General features: G+C 45.1%; 1 pseudogene; it reads left to right on the top strand.

Moving 5' to 3' along the window:
* Nucleotides 1–2,261: 2,261 nt before the first annotated feature.
* On the top strand, nt 2,262–18,047 carry LOC125526815 (uncharacterized; annotated as a pseudogene).
* The last annotated feature ends 285 nt before the right edge of the window (nt 18,048–18,332 follow it).

Raw genomic sequence — 18,332 nt, 5'->3', positions numbered from 1 at the left:
AAACCTAAAGCGTGCACCACATGCACACGTTCCATAGGCCGCCATCATCATCAAACCGTTAACCCATCTTCAGGAAAGAGATCCACATCATCCTTGCCAGTCCGGTCCTCCGTCGACGCCACCATGACACCCAACGGCACCACCTCCCTGCGCGCAAACTGTTGAGCACATCGCGGTCGCTAACGGTACAACGAAGCACCATGCCGCAAAGTACCACCAGCCGACACAGCTTGAAGTCCCTGGAAGATCTGTCATGCGTAGCACCTGCCGAACAGGCATGACAAAGCGTAGCAGCTGTCAGCTAGGCATGACTTGACATCTCCACCGAACCTCCGTGCAAGATGAAGCCGCTCCACCTCCTGCCTCTATCATCCAACGTTGCTCCACAAACAATGCTTCTAAGAGAGAAACAACGTCGCAGGGATGCCGCAGTGACGCCATCGTCCGATCTGGAAGACCAGCTCTTAGGGTTTTCCCCGGAGCAGTACGAGTGGGTCGATAGTAGTTACAGGATGATGCCTTCATCAATGTACGACGCCGAACGCCGCCTTCGGCTCGGTTTTCACCGGCAACTATGTCTCCCCAACTCGTCACCGGGACTAGATGACGGATCTCGAGATCCGGCCACCCAGCCTCAGGCCGGCCACCTCCGACGGAGGAGATGACCACCACCACCGCAATCCGAAGCCAAACCCGAGGTTGAGCGTCTACAGCGTGGCCGCTGCCACCACCTGCCGCCCGGAGATCCGATCTGCCAGCCGCCACCACGGCACGCGAGACACGTGAACGAGGCAGAGCTTCACCACTGCCTCAGCCACTGCCACCGGAAGGGGAACAGTAACCTCCGGCCCGCGCCACCTACCGGCCAGATCCGGCCGCCGCCTCGAGGCACGACCCTCCTACCATGCATCCCTTCACGCCGCAACGCCCCCATGCAGCAGCTGCTCCGGCGCGCCCCAGCGCCGCGGTGCCCCGCGCCCGTGCTGCGCCTTGACCCGACGAGAGCGGCCCGCTCCGCCCTGTCACGCGAGAGGAAGATCTAGCCCCGCCGCCGCCGCCGCCGGTCGGGCTTCGCCCGGCCGCAATCTCTGGCAGCGGCGAGGAAGGAGGAGGTAGACTGGCGGCGTTTTGATCGGGAGGCCCTCCTCGGCCACCTCGCGGGTGGCGGCGCGAGAGAGGGTCGAGCCTTAGAGTACAAAGCTAATAGTATCATCTATCAACCTCAAAGTAGCATGTCAATTTGTACTTTGATGCACCCAAAAATTGTGTACAGTCGTGATACCTAGACTACCAACAACAGATATTTATTCTTTACAGATTCAAGAGGAATGGAGGGGAAAAACTGAAGAACAAGGACCCACCAAATCCTTTAGCAAATAGGATAGGAAACGAAGCTAGCTCCAAGGTCTCGCCCTCTCGGTCTCAAATGTAGCCTGCAGCACAACCATAAAAAGACCATTAGCACACCTGGACAATTTGTCAAGCACCTAGCGTGCAAAACATTACGATGAACTGGGAGGGAGGTGGCGCATTGGTGAGCTTCCCAGGAGGCTTTGCAGCAGCGAAGGCCATCAGGGATGGGAGTGCCCATCCAAGCGACAACTGCTGCGCGCACACACAGCAACAGCAGCATGCCGGCCTCCCTTCCCCATGGCCGCGGAGTAGGCAGTGGCGACCGGCAGTGCGAGAAGTCAGAGACGGGGCGAGAGAAGGAAAACCAGGCGTCTCGCCGATTGATTGGGACGGAGCAACGAATCGGTACAGCTACATGGCGCGGAGCCTTCCTTCCACGAACCACGAGCGGGCTATGCAAGTGGAACCGCGGAGTCTTTACCTACCGCACGGGTCAACGCACGCATCGCATGTTCGTCCACACTTGCAAATTATACAGATATACAGGTATGGATCGGAGAAGAGACGCCTCGTTTCCCTTCCTTCCTTCCTTCCACTTGCATTTTATTGAGCGCTCCTCTCATATTTCCCCGCTGCAAGTCCTCCTCTGCAGCTGCAGGTTAGTGCTCTCCGTTGACTCTACTACTTATCCTCGCCGATCTCTTGTGCGTGTATGGCAGTCGTGCTGTAATTGCTTTGTGCAAAGCTCGACTGTAGATCTGCGTTGTACAAAGCTCGATTGGACTGCCGTCGGAGAACCAAGAAAGAGCCGACAGGTTAGATTGCTTAGAAATCTGAGCTAACGTTTATTATATCTGTGTAAACATGCTCCTGCTTCTTCTGCTTTTACATCCAGGTGAACCAATAACATGGCTGATGGGCCAAGCCGTGTGCCACTCCATTCACTGGAAATTATGACAGATAATTTCTCTCAGGACCGGGTAATTGGCAGCGGTTCGTACGGAAAAGTTTACCTGGTATGATTAACCATTCTCAATTTCATAAGTATATGATTAGAAATGGCACCGTTTTCTTATATTCGTTTTCTATCATTCTTGTTGAGGAGCAACTTGCATATATATATATATATATATATATGATTTTCCAAAAATCTACGCCTATTCAAGTATGAGTATACTTGAGTAATATTTTCTGCTTTATGGATGCCACATATATCCCTGCAATCAGAGAACTAAACAGTATATGTCCAATAGGGGAAGCGGGAAGATGGTCAAAAACTTGCTGTAAAGATTCTTCACGACATGTCAGGACATGACGATGTGCAATTTGATAAGGAATTTTACAATCTTGCAAATCTGCAACACCAGAACATCGTGTAGTTAGTTGGTTATTGCCATGAAACAAGACGTGAATATTTGCCGTACAACAACAGTAAGGTTCTTGCTGATGTGACAAAGAGGGCGCTTTGCTTTGAGTTTATGGAAAATGGAAGCCTTAGCGACTCTCTTTTTGGTAAATCTGTGATGATGCTTGATTTGTATACGTACGTAGCATGGTAACTTCTCATTTTTTGTATACATGTTTCAAGAATTCTAATATTGTCTCTATTTATATAGACGAATTTAATGGACATGGTTGGCGCACGCGCTACGCTATAATCAAGGGTATTTGCAATGGTTTGAAGTACCTTCACGAGGAACTGAAGCCTCCTATTTTTCATTTTGATCTAAAACCAGCCAACATATTGCTGGATAAGAACATGATCCCGAAAATTGCTGATTTCGGACTGTCCAGATTCTTCAAGGAAGAAAAATCTCATGGCACTAATAGTCCTATAGGAACACTGTAAGCTTTTTCTTCATGTGAACTGTTTTATTTTCTAAGCAGAGAATTCCTATTTGTGTTAGGCACAGGGAATGCCAGTAACATATATACCCGTTGTGTCGTGCTTGCAGTGGGTACTTACCACCGGAGTTTATACATCATCGAATAATCTCAAATAAACTGGATATATTCAGCCTGGGAGTTGTAGTTATAAAGATAATTGCAGGTCCTACAGGCCACTGCAGAAGTGCTGAAATGACCTCTGAGCAATTCACTGAGATTGTAAGAATTACGTCTACCAATTAAGATAAGCCGTATATTGTCACTGCTAGCGCTCTGTTTTCTTTAATCTAATAAACTAACGTTCGATGTGTTCTGAATTGCCAGGTGCATGGGAATTGGAGGAATAGGCTACAATCAGCAGCGTCCGAGTATTTGTTGGAGTCGTATTCTGAACAAGTAAATATATGCATGGAAATTGCTTTAAGCTGTTTGGAGACCGATCGGCAGAAAAGGCCAACTATAGGGGATATTGTTAATATGCTAACTGAGACAGAGACACAAGAAAACTATCATGGGGCATTAGTTGACCAGGTACGATCAGAAATACCACAATCTTTTTTTCTTTTATGATTGTAGTCGTTTTTATTGTTTTCCCATCCTACAAAAACAAGTGTCAAGCTTGAACATATATATATTACTGATGCTTCTGACCTGAAAATGTTATGCCAATGGCTATTAATTTTTCGTAACTTTGATCATGGCATAGACGGGTGGTATGATGCACCCCGTCTTTGCTTGCGTCGAAACCATTTTATTGCAGTTAACCTCGTGGCTTTCTTCTTGCATGCAGATCAGCACTTGCGTGGTCAAGGACTCTGAGATGATAGATGTCCATCCCCTCCAGATCCACTTCTGTTTTGGGCCGAATAAGATTATGTCCTGCCCATTTCATGTAACTAATAACATGGATGATCAGCATGTGTCCGTGAGGTGTGTCGCAAAACTCCCGGAGGCAGGCCGTTATCTGAGAGATGTATCCGGTGTTGTGCCACCAAGGTCCACACACACCTTCTTTGTATCGATGAAACAAGTAGAGCAGGCGCCGACCAACATGAGCGTGCTTGACATGGTCGTAGAGACTATCCTAGGGGAAGTACTGTCGTCGGATGGTTCGTTTGAGACGTATTTTAAGGATGCTAGAAAACAAAACAGCCGTGGATTTCGTGAGGTTACCCTAAATGCCATATGTGCAACAACGTGTGAGAAGACATCTGAGGTTAGTTGTTGGTCTTGATGGGTTTGAATGTGATCAAGTAGATGCTAGCTAGGATATTCTCTGATACTTTCTTTCCGTATATTTCACCTTTTCTGTCTTCGGCCTGATACGGCACATGTTTTGATCTACCACGCTTACTTCAGGTCATACACCGTGAGGGTGATTACACTGCACTAAGCTCAATGGATGTGCACCCTACAGAGCCTTGGTGAGTTCAAGCTTCTAGCGGTATTTATTGTTTGTTGTGTGTACAAAGTGTCATACACTTAATCACTTCAGAAACCAGGCCTTAGCCTTGCATTATAGATAAAGCAACCAACCAAAGATCCATACAAGAAATACGAAGGTAAAGGAAGTCGAGATATTTTACGGTACATCATATTACCGAATTTAAGGAGTATTATTAAGTTGATCCAACAGCCAATATGATTCAACCTTGGAGTTTAGTAATTTCCTATTAGACTCCCCATGACCTTGCATCCTCCTGCTGCATAAACGGTCGTCGATTGGTCTTCGCCTGACCACACTGCGCTACCGTATGCCATAAGCGCTGCTGTGTGCCTCGGCGACCGCTAAGCACCACACAGCACCATTGTGTTTGTCGAGTTCCAAGGCATACACATATAGCTAGCCTCCGACTCTATACGTCCTGCCTCCGACTCTATATGTCCTGCACGAATTCAACTGAAATCATATCCTGTAGCAGTTGCATCTGCTCACGACCGATGCATGCAAAAGAAGGAGATTATTGACGTGGCCAGTATTCTTGAACGGGCGGACCTCTGAAGCCTGGTGTGGATGAACAGATGAGCTGGTGGAGTTGTGGCTCGATGCCGTCTTCGTTGACCGGCCGTAAGACTTGCTCGACGCGGCCATGGCTGCCTTCCCGCAGTTTTTTTTCTTACATTCCCTTACGGATGGACACTTACACATACAAGTTCCATAAGAAAAACTTAAATTCAGCCTAAGGAATTGAATCGGCTAAAATACCGTTGATGCCTTAATATACTACACTAATTCTGGTGTAGTATAGCATCATCTGGACCGATCATTCACAAAAATAAACAGCCCAGGATGATTTCATGTACCGTAAAAGGTCTCAGAAAGTCAGTGGGACACAACCAAACAAGCCCCCAAAAATTAGAAACAGGTACATAGAGGTGACTGGCGCTAGCTCGCCGGAACCAGATGACTCGCCACCACTTGAAGCTGGACAACCGACGTGTGAAGGGTGTCACACAGGAAGCCGTCACTGCTGCATATATAAAAGCAAGACATGCAATTGTTTGAAGGATCTGAACCCTTAATTAAATCTCAATATTCATAGGGATACAGATTAAATCGAGCAAAACATAAAAGCCACACATGATGCCCAAAAGGAAGGGAAGAATCCGCCTTGAGAAGGGAATGAGCTTCCCAAAAGGAAGGGAAGAAGCCGCCTTCAGAAGGGAATGAGCTTCCCCATCGGGTTCCCGCTTCTCGTGAATGACCTTGAGTGCTCGAAAAACTCCACGGCGGTGATTAATATCTTGAAGAATGGTAGCATAGCGACCTGAATCTGCCGTTTCAATGGCAGTCACAACCTCAACGCAGTCAGAGGCAATACATATGGACTCGACATGTAAATCAGCAGCAAGTACCAGAGCCTAGTTAATAGCATGTACTTCTAGCGTCGCCGTATCGACAAGGCTGTCGAAAATGATAGTGGCGGCGCCAAGATATTGGCCTTGCTTTCACGTCGCATGTTCAGGCTTGCGGCGGTTTATTTTCTCGAAAAAAGTGCAGCCTTTACTAACTCACAATGAAGCATCATGGGGATACAAAACACAATGAGCATACATCCGGCCTCCTCATATCTAGGATGCACACCCCCAATATCAACGCACACATAAAAATCACGACAGCAAATAGCAAAGCCGTAAAAGACCAACGCTATGTCTAGGTAGATGAAAGGAATAAAAAGCAACATTGATCCACGTCAAGCAGTTATAGCCACCAAAAATGATGTAAGCTTATATGGCCCAGACATAATATACACAAGCCGTAAACTATGCACACACCAAGCAAATAGCCCATCACGGAGCCATTGATCGCAGGGAGAGAGAATACGTCATCATCGGAATCCCACCCTACAGAAAATCTGGCAATTCCATGCTTCCATCACCAGTGTCTCTCAATGATAAATCTGGACATCCCAGACAATACACCACGAGTTGTCACTGTCCTGTTAAGGCTGTGATTCTCACCGGAAAATTGCCACACACCAGCTTCTTATTGCGACGTCACCACCCATGCTACGGCTCAATGCCTCAGCCACCCAAAACAGAGCACCGGTGAGACATGGAAGCGTGCCCCACAACACGAATCTACCAACATCCACTGGCCCACCTCACTGATGCAGCTCCAAGACAATGCTCCCAAGAGAGAAAAAAGACACCATTGACGTCATCGTCTGATCCAAGATTACCGTAACCTAGGGTTTCCCTCGAAGCAGCAGGTAGGTAGATGAGAATGGCATCAACGACACCTTCGACAATGTAATGATGCCCAAAGACGTCGCCATCGTCGGCCCAAAAATAATCCAAGCACGGCTTTCACCGTCCTTCGCGCCGCAGCCAAACAAACCGTCCCATGGCACACCATCTAGGATAGAACCACACCACCATCACGTGCATTCGCCGAGCCACAAGACGCCACTCGCTGAACCCTGCCGTCACCCGCATCGGAGACGCGCCGCTGAGCCCCAATGCAGTGTGATTTCCCAGCCCTTGGGCCGAGTGGCACCACAAAGCGAGCAACACCGGGACACGAGGAAGAGCACGGGAAGCACACCGGCCTCGAGCACCGCAGAAAACCAGCACTAGCCATGTCCTACCTGTAGTCGTCGTCCCATGCACAAGCTGTACCATGTGCCATCAACAGAAGAAGCCCTGCCGCCACCCTCTGCTACACGGCCTTCGGCCGAAGGCCTCCTATGGTCATAACGAGGAGGAGAATGGCTAGACGGGGATGGCGTCTAACCGAATGGTCACCGCTAGTGTCGCTCAGGTGAGCGACATGGGCCAGATCCTATTTTTTTAGGAGCGAGTGGTTCGATCTTATTGTGGGAGGCCCAAAGGGCCCAAGCCATGGCTGCAAAGGAGAACAAGAGGGGGCATCTCCTCCTACCGGTGAGAGACTCAATAATTACCACAAGGTCACTCAAATGCGTCGGGCAACAATTGCACCCCAAGGCCTCGCGAAGGCAACCCCAAACGAATTGAGCCACGATGCACAAGAAGAAAATATAAGTAAAACTCTCGCCAACCCTTCCTAGAGGGAAAAGGCTTACACCGCGTTGGTCTATGGGATAGCGCTCCTACTCCCATTTCCCCATGTGGTACTTCTACTTCTCATCGGGCCCCTGCCAAAAGAAGTGATAAACCTCCTTGTCCATCTCTGTGTGGATCAGATCGAAGAGAAGGTACAAACCCATAGGAACATGGGTAGGGTAGAGGGTTATTTAGGATATTCTTAGTGACTTTGGACATGAACTTGCCCTGCCATGACTCCATACGGGACCTAAACCACTCTACTAGTACGCCTAAGTCCTAGACTAGGATCCACGAGTCACTAATTGGAAAACCCAGGTAGATAATGGGGAAGGCGGGGAGCAGGTAATTCGGGTTGTTCGCAATGTGTTGCTAATCGTCTAGCGAGTAATAACCCAGAACCACCACCTCGCTCTTGGGACATTTAACTTCAAACCAGACATCAGCTCAAAACAAAGCAAGAGAAACTCCAGGTTGCTGATGTCATGGTCGGATCCATCCACCATAAACAACGTGTAGTACGCATACTAGAGGTGGCTGAGACCGCCTCCAGCGATCAAGTGGAACATCACAGAGTTTTCCTCCCATGTTTCAACTTAAGGTATGTTTTCCTCCCATCCACCTTATTAATGTCATCACAATAGAGCTTGTCTAGGACATAATGTCTTGCATAGCAGGGGATGCACTATTCAAATTTAGAAAAAATGAAATTACATGTTAAAGCAAACATCTTTAGCCATGCTTAATTAAGAAGGAAATAAGTTCATAATTACATTATAATATAATCCCAAAAAAAATTACCGCATAATATTTGTAGCCCTCTTTAAACGTGAGGAAGAAGAACTTATCATTTTCCAAGTGAGGTTTGTCGTACATATACCCCTCATCAGTACAGTCATAGCACTCGGGGATCCTATCCTTGGTATTTTTAACTTGCGTACATGTATATACATGTCAGATATCTACTTGACCATGACTATCGAACTCGCTAAAAATAGTTTTGGCATCGATGGTGGTTCCCAACTACCCTAGACTCAAATGTGGTGGTTTTCTGTAATTCACTCTGAAACAAGAGAACAGAGGTTGGGAATGGGAAGGCAGCGGAAGGATCATGAGAGGTCAAGCGTCTAATTACCAAGCGAGATGCATAAACCTTAGAATCAGGTTGGTCGATCCCTTTTGGATCCAAAACCATCGGATGACCGGCTCAGGGGTCCATTAGTGCAACACGACCTAGATCCATTCCCGCAGTGCCGCTTGCTTTAACTGGGACATGTCATATTGAATCAAGGGAGGAACTTATCCATGAGTGCCACCTGCAGGGGCACTTTCCCTTAGCACTGGATGTGTTGCCAACTGGACTCTTCTCCCTTAGGAACAGATTTATTATTATTTTCCGGATTTTTTTATTTATTTTTATGTATTTGTTTTTTTTCTGGTTTTTTGGTGGAGCATAGGTGTGCTTTCTGCGTGGAGCACATGTGTGCTTCACATACGAGAACACATGTGCTCCACATGGGACCACAAGTGTGCTTCACGCAAGAGCATAGATTGTGCTTCACATTCAAAGCACGGATTAGTATTAGGTGGATGCATGAGTTAATTAGTAATAGGTGGGAGCACGGTTTAATTCATGTTTGGAGCACAGTTGTGCTTCACGTTGGGAACATGGGTTAGTACTAGGTAGGCACGGATTAGTTCACATTGGGAGCATAGATTAGTGTGGTTAGGAGCACACATGTTAATACTAGTTGCAAGCACAACTTAGTGCCAGTTGGGAGCACAACTTAGTGCTAGCTGGGAGCATAAATTTCACCCAAAAATAAGTTCATCAAGACCTATCAACGTGCACGTTAAATTTCAATATCTCCACATGAGGAATACAATGGTGAAAACGGTTTGTAATTTGGACTCACGGTTCACAATATATTTTTTTAAACAGATCTTAAAAAACACAACCAACTTCATATTCCTTACGAATGGCTGTGAAAAAACCCACCAAAACTCCATAGTGACGACAAGTGGTCCACATGCGATGCATCGGTTGTCACCATCAGAGGAGTTTGGGATAACCTATGTAAGGGGTACCTCTTAATTAGTGACTAGATCATTGATGGCGCGCGTTGCTTCGCCCGGCTATTTTTTCACTTGATGCTAAAAACTTTTGTAATGCATGGACTTGTGAAAATAAAGTTATGTTTGTGTAGACAAAGACACGCATGTTCCACACTAATAAAAAAAGTTAATAATCTACATACATAATTAGTCTTGGAAAATATGTAACAAATCAATTATTTGTGAACACCAGAAAAGAATTATAAATCAACATATATAAACAGCCAAAAGCTACCACCTGCCCGAAAGACAACTCTCTCAATAGGCAATATTTCATCGAAGAATGGAATACTATCCTCTGGTTCCATATCTGCAATGGAAGGCTTAGAGAGAAATATGCATATGATGGATTATTTTTATGGAAGGAAAGGAGAAGAGAAAACTTAAATCTTTTATATTCAATAACAAAAGAACCCAATTAAACAAAAGCAAAGCAATATAGTAAATAAAAGCCTAGTTGTAGCTGAACTTTGCTTCTATTTGTAAAATTATTTATTAAAATATTAACATCCCAACATTAGCTTATAGGATGTGTGCCATTTTTAAAATTTTGTAAGAGAAAGACAAGTTACACCTCACAGTCAAAAAGATGTGCTTGCTTCTAGGGAGAGGTCAATGTGATATGCTCATACAACTGAACCATGACTACAATTTTACAACTATAACTGGACACAGAGGTTTAATTGGCTCCACAAAATACAGAACTATTAGATCGTGGAGTGAGCGACATGTGTTACCGGAGCAGAGCAAATGGTTGACACCGGATGTACTCATTGACAGGGAATGCAAAGCCTCAATAGATGATGTCTGCACCAGATCTTATGTAAGAAGATTGAATGCCAAAGTGTGGAGTCCCATTGGATTCAGATTGTAATAGTTGGTCGAACCATTAAATCATGACCAAGACATGTTCCTCCAAACTAATGAGAACAATTCCACAACCATGAAGCGAGACTGCTTTTTAATTGTAGATGCCCACACATATCCATAACCAAATGCATGATGATTAATGAAGGAAAATAGAGAAAAAAGGAATTGGTCGAACAAAATCAAACAATGTATAGGGCAGCAAAATGCTAATATAGGGCCCACCTCCAAACAAGAGCAGGTTGTGGGTATGTGGTATTGACGCCGTTCCTGGAGAAAAAAGGCTCAATAGAAGGGGAACAAAAGCTTGCCATCATTTCCCTCACCTACAAGTGCCCTAGAAGTTAACTTGGATTCCACCACGGGGAGAGAGCAAAGAATATGTCATCGCTATCATGTTCAGGTTGTAAAGACTTAATTGTAATACAGTCCACTACAAATAAAAGATATAAATATGAAGTTCAGTTTGCAATGCTAAACATCACGTTGACATATTTACATAGATACCTATGGAGAATTGGAGATAACAAACCTAGTCAACATGCATCATCATAGAAAGGAAAATATTATCAAACAAAGTATACTAATCAACGATGGTATAGCAAGAGAACATACTGATCAACTGGCTTTCAGGCAGTGCTTATGCAAAGATCGCTATCCTGCAACATGAATAAACTCAGGCTTTAATCTCTCTCTAGTATATGATTTGCTCGACCTACAAATTAGTGCTACATATATGCAGGGAGAATATTATGCAGAGAATCACACATGAGGATAGTTTGACTTACTTCCATAAATGTAGCAAAATAATAGTGTCAATCCATCCTATTAGAAATATGAAGACGAACCATTGGATTTAAGAGTCGAACCTGTAGGCTATGTTTTTTCTCTCTGCCCAATATAACAACCAGATGGGGCCTTGAACGAATTTGTAGATGTCGCTCAGGTGGAGGCAACACTGAGACGATTTGCTCGCATATGGATTTATTTTGGGGGCGCACGCACCGCCGCCTCGTTGCCTGGAAGTGAGAGTATGGCATGTCGTCTGTGATGCCGGTCGCTGCCACAACGTTGATTAGGGCTTGAGAGACAGAGAGAGGCGCTGCAGATCTCACCTAGAAGGGGAACACATTTGGCCGCAACGGCAGGGGAAGGAACAGCCGGCACGGCGGCCATCTTGACGACCTCTCGCCTAGGGACGGCAAGTAGCTATGGACTCTGGCATTCAAGTTCAAGGCTGGAGTTCAAAATAGGAGAACATGAGCAGGATAAACATGGTGTAATACGCAATCATGCATCCAAGATATTAGATGCCAGTCTTTTAAACACTCCCAAGTGCCACCTCTAAGTTTTTATATAAATGTTTGTAGGTAAAGAGAGGGAAAGGGAAAACGTAGGGCAGCAGAAGATTAATGCCACACATATCTCACAACATCTGCAAAGAGAATAATATATCAAACAATGGTAAATCAGATCTGCAGAATTAAGCATGACGTTAGAGCCTTGTTTAGAAGTAAGAACCTCGAGTGCTTTTTCAGCATTTGTTTCTGCGATCACACCAACTGCTGCATTTGCTGACCTATACAATCAAAATAAAAGCCATCTTATTAGTTATTGTCTTCATTTGGCACTTGAAACGTCATCTTCCTCACGTAGGATATATTCTCCAAACTGGATCAACTTACAAATGGTTCCAAAAATAGGAAGAAAACATACTGATCGATTGGACTTCAGGCAGAGCTTATGCAATGAGCGCTATATATCAAAATGACTACACTCGGGCTTTAATCTTTCTCTCGTAAATAATTGCTCAACCTAGAAATTCAGTGCTACGTATATGCAGGGAGGATAATATTATGCGGAGAATCTCAAGTTTATAGCAGCGGCAACCATCAAAGGCAAGGTCTGAGTGTGCACTATTATTAATAGTTTAATACTGAATGTAAGGTACATCTCTTGCGCAGTCAATATGATACACTGGGCTAAGCAAAATGTTGGATTTTCATAGAAAATGGAAAGAGCTTTGTACAACAATTAATTAGTGTACACCTCTTAAAATACAATGACCAACATCTATTCAGGCCAAGTTTAGGAACATGAAGCAAACACTTTATGAGCTAAATAAGCAACATTCTTGCATCCAGCCGACACAAATGGCAAATTCTATTGAGAACTTTTTCAGATTTACAATTCCGATAGTCACAGTTTTGCATAAGAAGTGGAAAATACTAATGTTGCTTTATATTCCCTCCGTTCCTAAATATAAGTCTTTGTAGAGATTTTACTATGAACCACATACGGATGTATATAGATGCATTTTAGAGTGTAGATTCATTTATTTTGCTCCGTATGTAGTCCATAGTGGAATCTATTCAAAGACTTATATTGAGGAACGGAGGGAGTACTTTTGATGACCCACCTTACAATCGAGCAGAACCAACCCATCCAGGCACCAAGCACAACCCACCTTGAATCCGAGAACTGCATTCATTTTGGAGTAGAGAGAACACCGTAAATCATAATAGATTCTAAGAGTAGATGCCCTCGCGCGTCTTGGCTGGATCCACCGAGAAGGCCTCACTTCTTTGGATCTCCTTGAGCGCCTCGGCTCGATCCACTGAGAAGACCAGCGGACGCTGGATCCCATCGCGGATAGCCCGCGTCGCCGGCATCCCCCCTGTATCGAGCGCCCCCACCGATCTGTCTCCTCCTGTTTGAGCGAACAGTTTTTCCTAGCCGAGCGTCGGATCAGTTTCTACCTAAATGGGCTGTGCATAGAAGCCCAATTGACCACAGGCCTTCGAAAAAGTTTCCACAATAGCGGCCTATTAGGACAGCCAGCCCAAATCGCGGATAACTAGCGCTTAGAGAAATATCGGACGGCCAAAAACTAATTTAACACGAATCTGACGGCTGAAAACGCTGAGGGCGTGAGAGAGCTCTCTTTAGGCTCAGTTATACTGTCCTTAATTTCGTTGAATGGAGCACTCGGACATCTTGGCAGGGGCCCGTGGGCCAGGAGAGAGCTTGGTCAACCTAGGCCTTAGTACTAGCCCATCCCGAGGTAGAGTGAGGGCGGTTCCATGGTGGAACCCTTGCCCCATCCGCGAGAGGGTCAACGATGGTAGTCTTGTGCCCACTGGGGAAGCACCGACGACAGTCGCACTCGAGAGCAGCGCAGCCGACAGACTGCGTACCTCACACCGCCCCGCTTCCACTGGCCAAGAAGTTCCCACGGTGATGCCATGTTCCGCCTCCCCGGTGAATAACCCCAACGGGGAATGCCCGCTGCACCCAGGACAAAGACAACTCCCTGGTGGGAAGACAAGGCCCCGCACTGCTAACATCGAGCCAGGGGACCCGACCACTGTGATGAAGTCACAAAGCGTGCTGGTGCAGTCCTCCTCTTCTGCAAAGTCTGACCAAGCTGGGCCACGAGGTCTCCAAGGCGCCGGCACCGAGGCCGGGCTACCGGCAAGGGCGATTCCGACTACCGCGCCTAGAGAGTGACGTGTATGATGTAAATTTTCTAGAAACCGGTGGAAGCATAAGTTTTGCCTACTATACAGCTAAATGCAGCAGCCCATATATAACCTCTACGCTTGACCTTCATCTTTGTACGAGTCACGTCCAGGGATTATAATTTTTTTAGTTCCTCCGGGGCACTTTATGTGGTTCTTGCTCCTTGTGAAAACTAGGGATGCAAGAAAAGCTCAATTCTTGTGAGCCGTTCGAGATCAACTTACTTCTTGCAAGGACGCGAGATCGACTCTCAAAGAAATGAGTTGTGTCTGAGCATTAATTCTATGTAGTTTGTTAAAAAAAGTGTTGATCTTGAGCTAACACTAGCTCATTAGAGCATTTTATGTAGTTTGACAAATAAAAACATGTTAGTCTTCAGCTAACACAAGCTCTTTAGATTTTAGCTTGACAGCTTAAAATAGTACAATGAGTGGGAGATAAAAACATATACATTTTGCCTGTAAACTATGTAATCCGGCCTAAGCGAATACAATTTTCTTTTGCTTCAAGATTGATGTATTTTTCCCACACAAAAATATATTTGTAAATAAAAAAATTAAGTGCATCACGTGTCATCGAGGTATTTTATCACCTTGTTCCCTAATAGTATTAAGCTATCTAGTGCATGTGCACAGGTTGATGACTAATTTTAATAATTATTTTCTATGCCTACTATGTTTCTCAGGATTTTGGCAGGCCATAACAGACGACTTGTCATTTGGAACTACAAGACCTAGGTATGTATATACGTAGGATGCAGCCGTATTCTTGTTGGGATGCATTGATGTGGTGGGCCCTCACATATACTTACATACTGACTTCCAATTGTATCCATATTCTTGTTGGGATGCATTGATGGGCTGGGCCCTCACACACTGATTTCAAATTGTATCCATACCTTTTGTGCGATGCAGACAAGAATGATGGAGCGTGAATTCTACCCTGGGTGGGCTCATGCCATCAGAATGTTTGTCTCCTCTAGGGTGTTTGTTAACACCGTTAGGTTTATCATGAAGTCGACGGAGCAATTGTTCGTGGTGGGTGATACGGACGGGTACATCCACGTGCATGACTGTATGACAATGAAGAGAGTCAAGGAATTCAAAGCTCACCATGGTTGGGTCACATCATTGGCCGTTCACCCGACTCAACCATTTGTGCTGTCAGCATCTTCCGACAAACTAATCAAGCTTTGGAACTGGGAGAAGGGGTGGGAGTGCATCCGGACATTCACTGGGCACTTGCACTGGGTGAACCAAGTCAAGTTTAATCCGCATGACGCCAACACTTTTGCCAGTGCTTCCTATGACGGCACAGTGAAGGTTAATTATTACTACTATTCCTTTTTTTACTCGTCCTCGTGTGTAGCTACAAATAAATATCGATTGTCCATCTGATATTATTTATTTATTTCTCGTTCACAGATCTGGAGAATTTTATCCCCCACTCATTTCTCCAGCCTCAACTGCGAAAGGGTACAGGCCTGTGTTGATTACTATCCCACGTGTGTTGATCAGCAGCACTACATTGTTACAGGATCGGCATGGTCTTCGAGCTCAACAACTGGGACGGCACGCGTATGGCTTCTAGATCATCATCTTAATTCAACAAAACAAAAAGATACTTATCAGACATACAAACAAACAAATGATATCAGATGTTGTACTGCGTGGTTGCATGCATGCATGACTCACATCTCACATTAGTAAAGTCTCTCCTTCATTTTCTAATATCAATCAGATCTGGGATTTGCGAACACAGACATGTATCAGTGAAATCAAGGGGCTCCAAGATCCCTGTAGTGTTGGTGTGATCGATTGCCACCCAGATCGTCCAGCAGTGTTGGTTACCGCGTCAAAGAGCTATTGTGTTTCTCTCCACGACTCCACAACCTACAGGTATAACGCTCCAGCAGCCGCTACAATCCATTGTGGCTTCCTACTACTCCCCTCGGGCATAGTTCTTTTTAAATTTTCAGGGTCACTGTACTAAAGAAACACATGTGATGGTCATTATAGTAAATACATGTAGATGTTAGATCTCCTTTGAACAACAATCACATAGTAACACGTGGATGTTTAAATTTGGGTCAGAATCCATACGGGAGAAAGCAGACAATCCACAAGTAATACACTCTAACTACAAGCATGCTTTCAACTCAAGTCCTTATATACAAACCAGAGGGCCAATAGCATGGCTACACCATTCCCCTTCTCTTCCTCTGCTTTTCTTTGTGTTTATTATGATGTAAAGTATACATGGCTAGCTAAATTCCGTAAGAAGTTTAGAAATAAATAGTATGACTCGTAATTTTGCAGGTGTGAAAGAACGGTTAATTTCGGTCTCAGCGAGGTTGTCTGTTTTGCAAACATCAAGGCCACAAGAAGGTAGCCGAAATAAATCCTATAACTCTTGTACTTTAGCCCCACACATCTTCTTTTCAAATTTTTGGTGGGACAAAGAGGGCTAACAAACTAAAGCCATCTCGTCCAGTGCCAACATCCAATCCCAAACAGCCCTCTGAGGGGATAAAAGTACTAACATAGTCAATGAAAGAGCAGTGCTTCCGTACTCCTACACCCGTATTTTCGCATTTAGGGAAAAAGATTAATATACATTTTTATAAAATCTCATTCGGTGAGTCAACTCCATTGTTGTTTTCCCAAAGCTTGTCCTTGATATGCGAAGCTCTTGGGGTGGCGGTGGTGCCGCCGTCCCCGGCCTGTAGCGCCGGCCTTGAAAGATTTTTCCACTGTTGACCCTTATTTGTCATTGGCCCCACCCGCTACTTCTACCCTCGAAGCAGTCTGCCAGTGCCAGCCCTTGCCCATGGTCGCTGCCACCTGCCAAAGAGGATGACCAGACAGGAGGGAGATGTCGACATAGTCGGTGGCGTCTGTCCTTCGGCGATCATGTCGGCATCGGAGCTCGTGGAGGAGGAGGACGAGTACGTGGCCATTTGTGGCAAAGCCTCACCGGTGAACAATCTTGATGAAGATGCAATCATCATCAACAACCCTATCTCAAGCAGAAGTAATTCCAATTCAAACTCTGCATGTGATTGCAGCAGCAGCAGTTCTAACTAAAATTCCAGCAGTTATTGCAGCAGCTCATATTCAGATTAGAGCATTGACAGTACAGATCCAGCAGAGCACACACGAACTGATCGCCCTTGGCAAGGAATCTTCGGAAAGGCAGGAGAAGGAGGCGAGGTCCAGGGCAAGGGAGATGGCCCGTCGGGACGTGCTGGAGACAAAGAGGACGGTGATGCCTAGCGTGAAGATACACTGGCTGGTTCCGAAAGGCAGCTTGGGCTATTCCTCGAGGTTGAGGATCACCTGAACTAGTGGCAGCATCAAAGCTCGGTTGTGATCTTGAGTCAGATATGAAACTTCATCTAATATTACACATGTCTCCTATTTGAAGTTATTAACTCCAAACAAAGTATTTCCATAAATCAGTTTTAACAAAACAACAACTTGAACGTTTACACCCCGAAAAAACAACTTGAACTAGTTTTCCCAAAATCCTCTTTAAGCCGTTTTGCTAAAACATGTTCCATATAGCAGCTATCCGAAACAACCATTAAATTACGGGATCAAAGTAGGACGGTTTTATAATTGAGCATGGGGATTTTTCTTCACAATGTTATTCCACAGTTCAGATGTCTGACCAGAGTATCATATGTATGTAGCCTCGCCATTGGACATAAGTACGGAGTTGCCATCGTGGAAATCGATAGATTCTTTAAGGAAGTCCCGCCTCCTACAAGGTAATTGAGGAATGGAGTAAAATAAAGCTTTATCGATGGAGCATGAATTGCGTGATTGAGTTATGCCAATGTAAATTTGGTGCAGATATTGTTCTCAGTGGGGTTATTCAGTTACGTGATTAGCGTTATTTATTTGTACTGTAGAAGTACATTTTTTTGCTGTGTGCATAGGAGTATGTTCTGATCTGTGAAACATTGGTTCCCTCAAAATTTACATTTCTTCAGGATTTTCTGATTTTAAATATGTTATGAACTTTGCGCATGTCTTCATGAGTTTCTGATTTTTAAA

This window comes from Triticum urartu, chromosome 3A (assembly GCF_056163025.1).
Source record: "Triticum urartu cultivar PI428250 chromosome 3A, HENAU_Tu73, whole genome shotgun sequence".
Taxonomy (NCBI): Eukaryota; Viridiplantae; Streptophyta; class Magnoliopsida; order Poales; family Poaceae; genus Triticum; species Triticum urartu.
The sequence above is the reverse complement of the archived record's forward strand: the minus strand, read 5'-3'. Positions and strand labels throughout refer to the sequence as shown.